Below are 15,686 nucleotides of genomic sequence, written 5' to 3'. Positions count from 1 at the left end.
CAAGTTTCTAGAACACCAAGAAACCACTTGATGAGTAAAATCTGCTATGTAAACTCTCTCTAAATCTACTGAAAAGCATAATTAAAATTACGTAAACAAGCCCTAGGCTGAGTTTAGCGGTCAGCTAGAGCAACTGGGACAAAGCCACAGCAAAACCCATATACCTAAAAGATTTCATCAACACATCAACTCCAATAGTAATGAACATGCCATAGTACCAGAAATTTTATTTCCTCCATCCCTGTAAAAACAAGGCCACTCCTATTTTGCGCTCTCTTTCAAAGGGACACACAGTTCTTCCACTGCATAGCAACAACAGTTTAAATCAATACAAATGCAATCTCATTCATCTCCAATATATTTCTGTCAAAATTTTAGGAACACAAAACATAACGTAACGATGCAGACCATTACCTAGCAATGAGTTCTTAATATTCACTCTCCTGTGAAATCCTAAACCAAAACCGACTTAAGAGTCAAAAGAACATACGCAAAAAGGCTAGACTTCAGAAAACCTCCAGCAAAGTTAAGATACTCTTTACTCACAGCGCTGTATGCAAGGTGAGAGCTGACACTGATTACAGGACACGTGACCACAGTAAGAAGAGAGAGCTCTGAGACACATGGCACCATGAAAGCTTTGGGGAATGACTGAAATAAGCCCACGAAGGAAATGGAAATTCCATATGAGGAGATTTTGTAAATTCTCAAAACACTGACATTGATGGAAAGGTTAATGTAAAGGAAAGAAAGTTGGTTAGTTTGTAGGGAAAAAAGAGAAAGAAAAAAAAAAGGAAAACAGCTGGCAAATTTGTATTTATACCTACCACAAAACTGGTAATAGGCAATAACTACAGGCTTAATCTACCTCAGATAGACACCAGTTTTCCCCTCATTTTTGGATTTTGGCCACACTAGCTCATCAAGCATCTATGGAGTGGAGAAACTCAGAGGATCCCTAGGCTCCAGCCTCCCAGTTGGGGTTGTCAGACCATTCTTTCCTCCCCTGCCACTCAACCTCCCTGACCCAACTGCTTCTGCAGTTCCCCTTTCTCATCCCTCGGAGCACAGTCTTCAGACCAACGTCACCATGGGCAGCTTTGCTTCCTTGACTTTTGCTGCTCTGGCCTTGGGTTATTTTATTTAAAACTGATAATGTATTTGTTTCTTTTTTTTAAAATGATCTTCATATAATTTTATAATTAGGGCTTACCTAATTAAGAGCTTACCCTTAAGCAGATAAGCTCGCAAAAATCTATCAGTATCTAGAGAGAAATCGAATGCATACATAAAAAGGGAAAACAGCTTCTCCGGTTTACTACTAAATAGAGATTTATCAACACAAATTGTTTAAAACAGAATCATCCCACTATGATTAATAGTCTGATGTAAAGCTAGAGTTGTTTAAAAGAATGAAATGAACAAAAATATTGGACTGACATTGTACAATCTGGAAAGGTTTGAAGCAATGTTTTGGGAAAACATGGCTGGAAAGACCTCCTGGCATATCAGATACCAACTTTAGCCTTAGTCATATTTTATCACAGCTGAACTTTTGGCTCAAAAAAATAAAGAATTTGAAAAAAAAAAAAACCAAAAACCCAAACCCCAAAAAAACCCCAAAACCCAAAAAAACAACCATGAAACTGGCGGTGTAAAATGAGGTTACTGTGCTAAAACCTAAAGTAATATATTTTTAAAACATGGGATTAATTTACGTTTAAGGTCAAATCTTGAAGCAAATTCAAGTCAAACCTTGAAGCCTCAAATGACCAAAGATATTTAGTATCTGTATTCATGGAATGGAATCACATAAGTAACAAGGAGAGATGATTTCATTTAAGGCCAAATTACAATGTTTATTCAAAAAGATGCACTACACCCTTCTTTTGTGCCAGTAAAAGGATTATTATTTTTGCATGATGATGCTCAATTTTTAATATAGAGGAAAAGACTCATCTCAATGTCAGAACGTATTCATGTTAAATCTTTTTTGGAACAACGTTCACAACTTGAAAGCTCAAAGGACAAATAAGCATATTTTCTGCATTTCATTTCTCTACAGACATAAGAAGATATTCTAATATTAAGCAAGTATTTAACATTGAACTTATTAATATTAAGGCAAGATGATTAACATGCTTAAAGTCTAGTTTGAGTTATATGGGCCATATGATTCAATTCCTGTATAAAAGCCAGCAGCTACACTTGAATTACACCAAGATTTCTCCAAACTAATTTTGTTTTGTTATCAGTGTTGAGCAGAAGAGGCAGAAACAGCAGCAGCATCCTTAAGCGAAAATACCAAAAGCAGCATTTGACTGCTCAGGATGTATTTACATACTGTTCTGAAGCAAGCCCTTGCTATATCTTGATCTGGAACAGTATTTCTGACCTAGCAGTCCAGAAATCGCCATTAACTAGTATGGCAGGAATACTTCTTAAGACAGACTGCTGTTTTTCTAATCTTGTCAACTACACTTAATGGGACATAGTCTGAACACACATTTTTAGATAAACCAGCTAGAACGCAAGTTTGCTTTAATGCCTTTTGCAACTGCAAAAGGAAGAATTGGTTGGTAAAGGCAAAAGTACACTAAGGAGCTGTAAAATATTACTGCAAACAAATTGCAAGTGTCACATTTTTCACATATTACACATCTTTCATAATTGCCTATCTAGACAGAAGTTATGATATGTGTGATATAATATTTATGTATATAATTAAAAGATCACAGACAATTAATATACAGTGTACATAGTTCAGCATAAAAGTATTGTTTCATTTGCAAGCCAGTTCCAGTTCCGTGGGGCAATAAGGTACGTGATGTAGCCAATCTATTAAGGAGGCTCTCAAACAGTAACCTAAAGGGAAGCTTTAACTATTTCTTTTTTTTTCTAGTATCTACCATGAAGCTAACCTCAGGTTTTGCTTGGCACTTTATATTTCAACGAAGAGAGAAAATGCCTAGCCAGTGTCTTGGACTCACTGGAATCAGTAAGAAAGGTGCCAGTGGACTCAGACCAGCTTTTACCAATAAGGATGAATATAGATCACTACAGTACAAACTCTTCAAAAAATGGTATCGTTGCCTTTTTGTTTATGAAGAATTCTGAGTCAGACTGGCACCTTTTCTGTGTTGTGGAGAATCAAAAATAGCTTATATTTTTTAAAATTAGTTTTACAATGCTGAATGCAGTAATTCTTTAAATATACAAACTAAAAAAAAAGGTTTTTTTTCTATTTTCTATCAAAAAATGTAAAAACGAGTAAGATGAATCATTATATCATTTTGCATTTCCTTGATCATACAATCATGCTATAGCAGGTGGCAACCATGATTGATTATTCTGTTTATTAGGACTAGAAGCAGGCTAGATAAAAGGGAAATTAATTTGTGCATGTATCAGTTGAACTAAGCTTATTTAAATTGATTTAAGTTGACGATAAACACAATTCATGTGACAAAGACTTGGGATGCTTACTAATTTATGTTGTAGCTCAGAGAGTAACCAATAAAAAAAGTTAACCACCTCAGATAAAACAAAAATTACAAACCCACTTTGTTTCCCATATATTTTCTGAGTAGGTAACAGCCATATTAACCCAATCTCCTGAAACATTTACTAGAAGATACAGCACTATACAACCCCAGGAAGCCATCTCACGTATGAAGGTCTGAACACAATATGGATTATTCAAAAGGAATGGGCTTTGCTCAAGTCAATACAAATACTATTTTGAGACATACTGCACAAATGGTTGCACCAATGTAAAACTGGGTGCGCTGCAGCCATTTGCCTCTGCTCCATAACTGGAGTTTATTGTCTGTCACAGCTGAACCAGAGCAAAAGACTGTCTGATCTCTCCTTGCATTCTTTAAAGTTTGAACATCCCGGTACGTTTTATCAGACTTCAAGAGCTGGCTGGAAACACACTTTGTGCTGAAACAGGCAAGGACACTCAAGTGTGCGCTCTTTCGGTTCAGGTGCGGGCTCTGTAATAGCTTAAATCACCATAGCTTTTTCTGTGGTGATCATTCACTCTCCAACTATACCGTTACCACAACTTTACTAAGTCAGTATAACCACATTTGTGAAAGAAAAGCTTGGGCCAAGGTACTCCATTACAAAGCCAACTGTAAACCTGTGACCTTGGTGTATAAGTAAAAATGTAGTATCAGTGATGACATGCTTGTAATTCCACTTTGATTAATTATACCTGAAATCTCACCAGTTCACACTGAAGAACTAGAGTTAACTCTCACTAGTATAGATAAGTAAACTTTTGAGAAAAAATAATAATTTTATTTCTTTTCACTTACAGCATTCAGAGTGAAGATTAGACAGTAAAATATCATGTGAAAATACTCACAGGCTGCCTGAAGACGAAAATTCTTCTGAAATGAACTGATGTTTTTGGGCTCAAATCTTTAGCATGTATTATCTATGTAACAGTATGCTTATCCATGAATTATATTCATGTTCCGTTAAATCAAAGCAGTTCAGGTATGAACAGCTCATACAAAAACGTAAATAGCGATACAGATCCTATACATCTCCAAGGCTTAATTTAGAGAGAAACAATTTACTCAAAGAACAATTATATTACACGTTCTGTTTCTGTGTGGGATGACTGCATGAGACGTTCAGATATTTAGGAGTATGTTTAACTAGACTGCCTGTAGTAATTCCATTTCTACAGCATAACGTGATGAAAGAATTCAGTTTAAAACAAAAGCATCAATTGAACCAACCTTTAAAAAGCAGAAAATCCTATTCTTCAGAGGAAAACTGTCCTAATTCTGTTTGGGAAGCAGCATATTTATTGCACATAGTCCCTTGTTATAGGTAGTTTGCAGAAGACACTGTGTCTCTGGAATGTCCTACGCACACAGTGTTTGCGTGGTACATGTATGAGGACACACCTGAGTTTCCCAAGAGTGCTGCAGCCTAAGCTGAATTCACTGACCCGGGCAAATTTCTGCAGTTCTGCCCAGGTTAAGCAGACTTCGGGTGGATGAAGAAGAACTGTTTGTCTGCGTGAAGTTTGTGCTGAACAAACTCACAGGAGCAGTTTTGGGCAATGCAGAGCTCTACTCTAACCCACCCTGTGGCAGGGTGGTATGCTCATGGAGGTATGCACTTTCACTTAATCTGGCACTCCAGGTAAGCTAATTATACATTTAACAATTACAACAAAAATTGTCTTTCTCCAGTCTGCATACCTATTACTTGCACTTTCAAGTGACTGGCATGGTGAATGTGGTATCCTAATGTGCTCTACAATCAGAGGAGAGAGAGTACTGGATTGTCACAGCCCAGTCCTAAAAGGTCAGAGTTAAATAATAAATAATCACCAGCTTAGTTTAAAAACCAAAGGATAATGCATTTTACCATCTTATTTGGAATGCTAGCATCCTCAAGCCTCTCCTCACTATCATCGAAAACCTTCCTTGGAACCATAGGTATGTTAAAGAAAAAACTTTAAAAAAATAATTCTAAAAAAAGAGCAATAATCTTATTCCATTAGCAGTAGTTTAAAACGCTACCATGTAAAAGGAAGGCTTGAAGCAAGTATCTTAGAAGTTGGCTGTGACTGGAACAGTAGTTTCCTCATCTCTCCAGCACAATGTAAAGGAATAAAAATTGTTACCCAATAGACAAGTTTATGTTCTAGCTAGATACACTTTCTTCTGACTTGGCTGAAAGGTCAAAAAAATACTGATAAAGTAGTATTTCATGAATAAAACCAGAGTTCAGTTAACTATGATTCACCAAGTAGCAAGAGAAGTATCAGGGAATATATAAATAAAACTCTGCTTTAGCCTTGAAACAGCTGCAAATTTAAAGATTGTTTATTTTTATGTTATTTTAAAATATGCCTATTTTAAAAAATATTATGACAACAGTTCACTATTTTTCAGCGAACAGACACAATGCCATGTGACTTTTAAGAATAACCACACACTATGAATAATGAATGCTGAGTAGTCAAAGGGAATAGTTCATGTGTAGGCCCACAGGTGCCATATTATTTGTTGACAATACTTGAAATTAGAAATCAAAATCAATACAGAGTTTATTAACTAAACCCAAGAATTATAAAGGATATTGTTTAAAGGTAGTTTGATTTTTCTAGTTCATAAATCAAACTGACCAACAAAATGATTTGGTGGGATCTAGTGCCGACAGCATCTGTTGTTACCATACAGAAAGCTTCTCTCTCTGCCTGTGCAATACCATTCATAAAGTTCTAAATAAATTTAAAAAACCACCACATTAAAAATCAATAATCATAAACAAATTATAGAAGTTGTTAAGGAGCAAGCATGCACAGGTGTATTGTACTACTTTTCAAACTCATGCACTTGCAAGTCAACTCTTTGATGGTATTTTCTTTTACTTTCCTTGTACAAAATTCAGTGTTGTTCTTATGCAAAAAGAAGACGCACATTTCATCAAAACCAACCATCTTAATGTTGGCCTACTGTCATGGTTTAAGCCCAGCCAGTAACAAAGCACCACGAAGCCGCTCACTCACTCCTCCTCCCCAGCCCCCGTGGGATGAGGAGGAGAAAATATGAAGGCAGGCTCGTGGGTAGAGACAAGGACAGGGAGGGATCACTCCCCACTTATGGGCACTGACAAAAGACAGGCTCAACTTGGGGAAGAAACAACATCAATTTCATTTACTACCAATCAAATCAAAACAAAGGATAATGGGAAGTAAAACCGAATCTTAGAACGCCTTCCCCCCAGCTCTCCCTCCTGCCCGCCTCAGCCCCACTCCCGGTTCTCTCTCCCTCCTCCCCCCTCCAAGGCGAGTCCTTCCCACGGGCTGCAGTTCCTCACAAACTTCTCCAACAGGGGTCCTTTCCCTGGGCTGCAGTCCTTCAGGCACAGCCTGCTCCAGCGCGGGCTTCCCCATGGAGTGGCAGCCATCTTGGGCGGCTTCCGCTCCCCCGCTCCCCTCCATGGCTGGGGGGGACAGCCTGCCGCCTCACCGCGGGCTGCGGGGGCATCCCCTCCTGCCTCCCTCCCTGACCTCGGTACCCACAGAGGGGTTCCTCTCCCATCCCAATCCCCCACTCCCTGCAGGTTTCCCCTCTTAAATCTGCTCTCCCACAGGTGTTTCCACTGTCCCTGACGGGCTCGGCCTGGGCCAGCGGCGGGTCCGGCTCGGAGCCGGGGGAGCTTCCAGCAGCTTCTCACAGGAGCTGGACCTGCGGACCCTCACCCGATACCAAAACCCCACCACACAAACCCAAAACGCCCAGATGTGATGAAACATTCTTCTCAATCACACCAAATGAATGCTTCTGAAATGCTTCTGAAAAAATACTGTTCTGGAAATATTTTTCAAAAAGAATACTGAACATTTTCTTATGTTAATCTGTGCCTGTGCACTTCTACCAAAAATAGTCACAACTTGCACTATCACATTTCATTTGTGACATTCTCGAACTGCACCCGTTCCAAGCTCCTTGAACAACAGAAACTTGTTCAGCTTATCAGCTGGTATGTTTAAAATACCTTCCACTTACATCCTATCCATCTCATTCTTAAATTCAAAGTAACCAATTCGTACATCAAACTAGTAAAGGGTGATCTGTTTTTTCCTAGGTATCATGTGCATACTCCTACTGTTTCTAACTGAACTCCCCCAACTCTTCATGTTTCCACATCTAATATTGCCTCATCTCTCTGCTTCATCTTGGTTTTTACACTCTAAGGTTTTCTAGTCAAGATACTATAACTCCCTATGCATTCATAAAACATATCACACATCATCTTGATATAGTCAGCCTCTTGTCACTGTCACCCCCCCATCATATGAACAATAAACAATGATAACAGTAAGAATTCCTGGGACAAAATTAACATGACTGTATGTTGTTAAAACATATTTTTATTAGTCTTGATAGTGATTTTGGCCATGATTTTCAAAAGCCACTACTAACTTGGGGCAATAAATTAGGTGCCTACCTAGTAGAAAGTACTAAAGTGGTCTGACACTCATCATGTGAAAATTGTTGCCCTAGCTCAGGCAACTAAACTAGTAGAACAGAGGACCGAAGCAATTTTGGTGGTCCATTCCCAGGCACAAGGGAAGATCCACTAAAAACAATTACTAACTTTGTAAAATCTTCATGGTTTTCTCTGCTTTTGGGTTTCCTCTGACTGGTCCAGATAAGTGATCGTTACAGAACCACACGAGCAGATTTACACTGCTGCTCCTAACAACTCTCCAAAATCCAACAAGGAGTTTCTACAACATTTAATGCCAGGAAGTTACATGAAATTTTCCTAGAGCTTCTTTCTTTGAAACCTGACATTTTCTACCTGTATTGGCTCTGTCTCCACCCTAGACTGGTTAGAGACATTCTCTTGCGCAGAGGAAAAGTCCCAGTGTTACTATGAGATGGAAAAGTGCTAAAACATGTACCGTCACTCCCCGTTACAAAATCTCTGGCTAGCGTAAGACCAGCTGTATGTTTCAGAAGGAAAATGTGAAAGAGATCCTGGAGATCTGCCTGATCTTCAGAGTGACAGAAAGTAAAAAGACTGATGATCAATTATTGGCTACATATCTGGTGAAAAGTCGAGAAAGGTTCTGGCCTTCGGAACAGCAACTTGCATCCATGGTGAGAAGGAGCCCTATATTTAGGGAACAAGCTTCATCTCACCGACATGTGGTTACTCTCTTCGGATAACGACAACCTAGGGCAGGCAAAAAGCTTCTCAAGCTAACGGGGAGGTGTTACAGAAACAGATGCAATACAAACTCAACCCTACATATGGATACCTGAGTGGAGAGAGGAATCAGAAGCCAAGGAAACAGGCAAGAGAGGCCATAAAGTCTTGTTTAGGAGGAGATGTTCCGTAGAGTTGCTATCACTTTAAACTCTTGGGGAGATCTCCACTATTAAAACATTAAAATCAGTACTTCTAACTTTTCAGGAACAGAGAGCCAGAGAAAAAGAAATAGAAGATGGTACTCTCTGTTACTGGCACCATTATCTCTCAGAGTTACTGATAAGCCAGGGGTAAAAGCTCTTGAATTCATATAGACAATATGCTAGCAGATCCCAGGAGGATATACTGTTGGTAATACAAGATAAAGCAAACCACCAAACCGTATCAGAGAACTGGATGATCTGCTCCTTAAGTATGTATTTGTAAAACATGAAAAGAGCTACGAAGGATGTCCACCTGAGAGATTTAAGCTAGAAATGCCATGCAGTCAGCAGTAACACATCAGGTGCTCCCTAATTTTATTCCTAGAATACCTTTTCAAATACCAGAAGGTTAGTTACACTCTGGGCCTGCACATTCAATATGTAAAGTTTAGTTACTCACAAGCATGGAAGTTAATTGGCCCAGTAAACTAGAGGAAAATTCTGCATTTGTGAGAAAGTACAGAGATGAAAATGTGGAAGGACTCTCCCTACCCCACTGCTACCAGGGACCAAAGGCCACTATTAAATAGTCCAAAAAAGGCAACCTGTGACAAAAAAATCATACTCTAATTCTGGCTTAAGGGTGTAATTAAATTGAAATATACACTTACACATCAAAAAAACCCCAAAACACCTCAGCTAGAAATTACTTCAAATAGGAAATTTTGGGCTAAAGAAAACAGACAAGAAAGCAGAGGGCCTCCAAGTTCTGCTTCATGTTGTAAAAGAATACAAACATGCTATGCTAAAAAACCCAAACAACCAACATGTATTTTCTTCTCCGTAAGTAGAAAAAAAGCATTTTTACAGATAAGGAAGCCATTAGTAACCAAAATGAATGTTAAAAGACAACTTTAAATTAGCACACCCAGATAATTTGTGCCTTAGAGTCCTAAAAGTGTTTGCAAGAGTAGCATTTCAATGATGCTAATTTTCAATACATTTTGGAACACCAGAGAAATTCACTAACACTGCTAGCATTTTCTGCCAATATTTGAAGATGGTTAGCGGTACAATCTCAGTAATTATAGAGCTCTAAGCCATTATTAATCTCAGGCAAAATAACCAGCAAACTGATAAAGGATAAATTCACTGGGAAATGACACGCATAAAACTAGATGCCAGTCAACACCACTTTATAGAACCTTGGTGGTAAAACAGAAAGTTTGATTTAATCATCTGATAAAGTTACGAACTGTGGTCAATAGAAGTTACTCCATAAATGAAACACGCAGACTTTTGAACAGCAGTTAGCTTACAGCCACACAACATTCAGAGTAAGAAATTATCATCACTATCGTCAAATGTGATTAAGATATAGATATGAAACAGTAGCTGTTAACAGGAAATAATAATTGTAGAAGAGTGCTCTACATTACTCCAATAAAATCATCCAGTATTACCTCCACATTATCTAAGAGTATCATCAATGATACAAAAGTAAATATTGTTGATAGCAGTTATGGCACAAAAAATGTCAGATTGGTTAATAAAAGTAGCAGAGTGGTTATTCAGAGTAATACGGATTGCTTTGTAAGATGGGACCGTGTATTACAGCCAAGTGGACTTACGTAGCAAGCAAGAAAGACAGAATGCATGTAATAGCCAGAAAACAGTGCATAGAAACCAAGGACTTAGAAAATAAATACCATCTTCATGGTACAGAAACAATTCAATACAAATACCAGTGAAACCTTACAACAAAAAGGAGTAATAAAACCCCCACACATGTAAGTGCAAAAGACCAGAGATACTACTCTCATTCACAGCATTAGTGATAGCGGAATAGTGAATACAGCTGTATAGCCCCTGCATTGTTTTCCCAAGATGGCAAAGATCTTGGTTTTGCTTGATGTTTTCTCCATAATTCACCAAAAAAGGGGAAGATCTCTGTACCTCCTTAAGATGTTCACCAGAATACCCCACATGCTGTTATTAGCACAGCAAGGGATTTAGAAAGTTGTGTGAAAAGAGCACAGCAGCAATTCGAACAGGCTGCAGAGCACCAATGACTGTTACATGAACACAGAAACAGTCTCTCCTCTGTTCCAGTAAGGTCAGAGAGCTCAGGCCTAATGTTAGTGACCGAGCAGTACTGACAGTGGTGTAGGTACAGGGGTAACACAGATCTTACCACTGATGTTTTTTGGGGTTATTTCCTACCATAGCAATTACTTAACACCGCAGCCAGTTAAAGAATTGTACAGTACTTCTTTGCTTTGCTACATGGTGGCTCTTCAAGCTGTAGCTTAAAAAACAACCCTGAGTAAATGTAGTCGTCTTGTCAAATATCTCTATTTGAGAGACCTGGACTGCTGTAGCCTTAAATGACAGCACCAGTAGAAGTACATCATCATGTATATACACAGGAACTAACTGCATGCGTGGCTTCACCATGGAAAAACCTGAAAGGCAGTTGGATAGGAAACCGCATACCCGAGGTAAGCTCTTGTTTGGTGATTACTTTTGGCTTACCTGGTCGTGAGACCCTTGAGCTGCTGAATGCTGCTCCTCGCAGGCTGCTGTCAAGAGTCTGGGGGTTTGAGTTACCATGGAGATCACCGCATCTGACAGCTGAGAGGGCTGCAATGAGAGACAGAGGCACCCGTCAAGCCAGTTTCCATCACCTCATCAAAACACGAGCATTTGACTCCTTTTGCTTTGGGCGTTCGCCAAGGTACTAGCTCCCCAATTAGGAGCTTTGGCAGAACCGTAAGAGGAAAAAACTCAACACTCACCACAGAAAGAGTTAGAGAGGCAAGGGCAAGCCCCAGCGACTTACAGCATTTGAGTGCTTTGCAAAGCTGTGCACTTTTTCAGGAACCTGGAAGAATCCTAATACACCCTGAGCTTGGCTCAACAATTTTCAGCCTCTTTGGTCAAGTATAACATCAGCAAGCAATTCATCCAGAACCACCGCTGAGCACAGGGCTGAAACGCCAGCGTGCTGCCTCAGAACAGCAGGGGACACACAGCAGTGCTCCCTGAGAAAGCTTCCAGTGGGAACTGATTGAGCGTCACTTCTGTGCAAAAAGATGTAGGCCAAAGAAATTACCTTCCTGTATGTTTTGGGGGGAGAGTCTAAAGGAAAGCATTTATGAAAATCAAACATGAAAGATAGCCTGGCATTCTTCTGCAATAATAAACCTATCTGCAGACTTCTCCATGCCTGCCATCGAGCATGAAGAGTAAAGCCTTATTTCATATTTCCTCTGCCATTCGACCAGCATGTATCTTGACTAGTTTCCTACTCCTGCATTTCAAGCCTTAAGTCTTATGCTTAGTTTTTTGTCTATATAATCTAATAATTAAATGCCATAAAGTGAAATGAGATATTCATTGGAGACTTTTTAAATTAATTATACTCTTCCACACAAATGTCCAATAGCTTTTAAAACCATACATTAAGGATCATTTTATGAACATATTTAAACACATCATCGGAAGAAGCTTTCATAAATGCAGCTCTAATTCTCAGTCTGCAGTTCTACAACATGTTCTCATTTACATCACTGTGAGACAAGTACACCATCTAACCAAATAAAACTACTCACTTGAGAAAGACTTATACCTATTCTAATCAGAGGTGAATGACTATACAAGGGACAAGAAATGACTACTTAAGCATCACAAAGTATTAACAATACATCAGCTAGGAGTCCATAGTTTTTCTGAGTTTGTCTACTGAATGTGCATGAACTTCCATCCACCTGGCTACCTATATAATTAACTATCTAAATCTCAGATGGCATTCTGAGATGACTGGTGTCATCCCTCCATCTTATCTTCGAATTGTCTCCCATCTCATCTCTCTGTGGAGCATGTTATGTTTATGCAAAATATAATATACTCAAGAAGTGTAACTCTGTGTAAATATAAAATCTGAAAATCTAAGCAACAATTTCAGGATTTTTCTGTTACAACTTCTCCACATCTTACGGGAAGATTGCTAAGAGTATTATTATATTAAAATTATCTCTGTTCAATACTCTGACATTACGCTATGCAACAGCAGCTAACACCTACTGAGGCTGCTCTGATGACAAATACCAGGAAAATAACTGGCTCATCTGTGCTGAAGGCTTCTGCAAGATTCATGGAGTTTAAAGGACACTGTAGAATACCAGATACTCACATTGTAGCACTGTAGATGGGCGTATTGTTATTGAAGAAATTGTATTAATTCTCTGTTATAATTATACTCATAAATTGGTTGGACCATGTTTTCATTTGCTCTGTTTACAAATCTTATATACTGGATCACTGGTCACTTTTATCAGTGACAGGATCACTTAAAGGCCATTCATCTTCCCACGCTGCTACAGAGCAGGCAGAAGGTATCCATACGGGCAGCACTGGTAACACAGGCTGGAAGAGCTAATCAAATCCTACAGGAAGACTGGCTTTGGTTACCTTGCCAGACAATGTTTTGGTAAAAACGTTCATACTGGCTATCTACTGAAAGTTTTTTGTGTGAAGACTAAAGCCAAGTAAATAAATGATTTTCAAGAATGAAGCAGAGAGACAAATTAGAGATTAAAATATATGATTTATTATTATTTTATTAGCCATAACTGCCAGTGACACTTAAAAGTCCCCTACGATTGAGTGAGACCATACATGTGGGGTTGTAATAATTTGTCATGCTAGCAGGTGCCCCTACCCATAAGGCTTTACTCAACAATAAGAGAGTTTTAAAATCTAGACTCGTACAGAAGTAAGTGCTAATACAAGCTTTGAAATAAACAGTATGCAAAGACAGAAATGTTTTTTAAACTTTCATTGGTAATATTAACATTACAACCTATCACTACTTACAATAAGATTAAGGTCTCCACAATTTAGAAAGAAACTGAAAAATAAAACCACCACAGATGACAGAATACAGCTGCAAAAGTGATTACAGCACTGTAGAAAATACTTTAATATGAAATATTTGGAGAGTTCAACTTGTACGGTTTATTAAAAAAGACAGATGATCTGATTACAGCACCTAAGTATTTTCACGGGGAGAAAATACTAAGTACCAACTGCCTTGTTAATCTAGCAAAGGGTATACATAAAAAACATCAGTATCTGGAAGCTGACACCAAATTCAAGTGAGAAATAAAGCCCATGCTTTTCATCACTTGTGACTAACCATTAGCGCAGCTATCAAAAGGAGAATGCAGAGATTCTCCATTTGTTGATATCAAGGTTTAGTGGGACTTTCCTAGAAGATGGATTTTTATGAAAATGTAAGTTATCCTGTAGTCATATACAAGTTACTGGGTTTCATACAGATAGGCAAGGTTTGCAATACAGAGAAAAGGAGATCAGGTGATATAGTCATCTCTTCCTGGTCATAAATGAAGTATATTACAATCCAAAACAATTGCCTAGCTTTGTAACTAAAGCACTGGATGGTGGCGAGTGCTGTGCACGCCAAGTTGCTGGTGCTAGCACATACTTAGTGACACATATGCGCATATACACACACATACAGTGAGAGAGTGGGTGTGTGTTCAGGCCATATGTGGAGTCAGAGAATTACAACCATCCTTCCAGAGACAGGAAGACTAAATTCTGCTGTGAATAATATTCTGGCATCTAATTTAGGAAGCCTATTATTTCCTCCATGAGCTGAAAGGACTCTGTCACAGGAGAGCAGTAGCAGGAGCTCTCTTCACAAGGGTCATTCGGGGCATCGGTGAGAGGACCGAAGGCAAGCAATACGAACGCTGCTCTCTCAATCTGTGCCTCCATTCCACAGGCACAGAGCAATGAGTAACAGTGCTTGGTGTTAGTAACTACTTGCCAGTCCTGTCCCTGCGGGCAGTAAGCTTTCTGGGCAGAAAAAGCTTCCTACTTGGTTATTTCAGTGGGTCAGACAAGCGGTTCCCCACCTCAGCTAAAATCCAGGTGCTGCTGTGGCCCTGCAGCACCACGCTTCCAGCTCTCTCCCTGCCAACAGCAGCCTTACTCCGGGCACACAAGTAACACGGGCTTCTCACAAAAGCGGGAACGGGAGAAGAAAAGGAAGCAAGATCAAGAAATGGCCTAAACGTCACACTGAACTGCTGTCATAGTTAGCAACCTCAAAAATTTCGTCCCTTAAGCAAAGATAAGGAAGGACATTGGTAGTGTCAGTTTAGCTAGCATTAGTGCTGTTGCTACGCCTTGGGCTGCTAAGCTGCCAAGGAATTTAACCATGTTTAAATATCAACCAAAAATAATAGTTAAAAAATTTCATTAATTTTCACTAATTGTAAATCTAGTACCCTGGGTTTGACTTTGGATGCTGCACTACTTTTGGAAACACAAAAGTCAGCCAAGCGATGCAAATACGTCCATCGATCTCCTTATCTCTCAGCTACTCCATCGGACACAACCTCTGTGAAGCAAAACCATGGAAAACCCTGACACCAACTCACATGAAAGCAGTCGATACAAAAAGCCCTGCTAATATCAGAAGTGCAAATTTAACTGAAGAATACTAATGTTGCCTTTCATCCCTGTACCCACAGTGCCAGTCGGAGAGCACCTGCCTGCCGGGACACGGCAGAGTACAAGCTCGGTGTCAGTGCCAAGCCGCACAGCACCATTTACGTTGGAAAGTCAATAAAATGATATTCGCTTAAAGGAGGCTTGAATGTGGCGCTGCCCTTAGTAGGCCATAAATGAAATACTGCATTTGTCCACTGCTTCATATGTAGATTTCCTTTTGCAGGCACCTGCATGACT

General features: G+C 39.2%; 1 protein-coding gene across 7 annotated transcripts in view; it reads right to left on the bottom strand.

The window, feature by feature from the left end:
• Positions 1 to 15,686, bottom strand: part of TBL1X (transducin beta like 1 X-linked) — a 203,647-nt gene that overhangs the window by 83,640 nt on the left and 104,321 nt on the right. For 6 of the 7 annotated variants that reach the window (XM_029999175.2, XM_029999174.2, XM_029999178.2 and 3 more), the window contains one exon: positions 11,439 to 11,546. The exons of the other annotated variant lie outside the window; for it this stretch is intronic. The gene's annotated coding sequence lies outside the window, so the exon portion shown is untranslated. Of the gene's footprint in view, positions 1 to 11,438; positions 11,547 to 15,686 lie in introns of those variants that run through there. 7 annotated transcript variants of the gene reach the window in all.

Source organism: Aquila chrysaetos, chromosome 23 (genome assembly GCF_900496995.4).
Source record: "Aquila chrysaetos chrysaetos chromosome 23, bAquChr1.4, whole genome shotgun sequence".
NCBI classification, from domain to species: Eukaryota; Metazoa; Chordata; class Aves; order Accipitriformes; family Accipitridae; genus Aquila; species Aquila chrysaetos.
The sequence above is the reverse complement of the archived record's forward strand: the minus strand, read 5'-3'. Positions and strand labels throughout refer to the sequence as shown.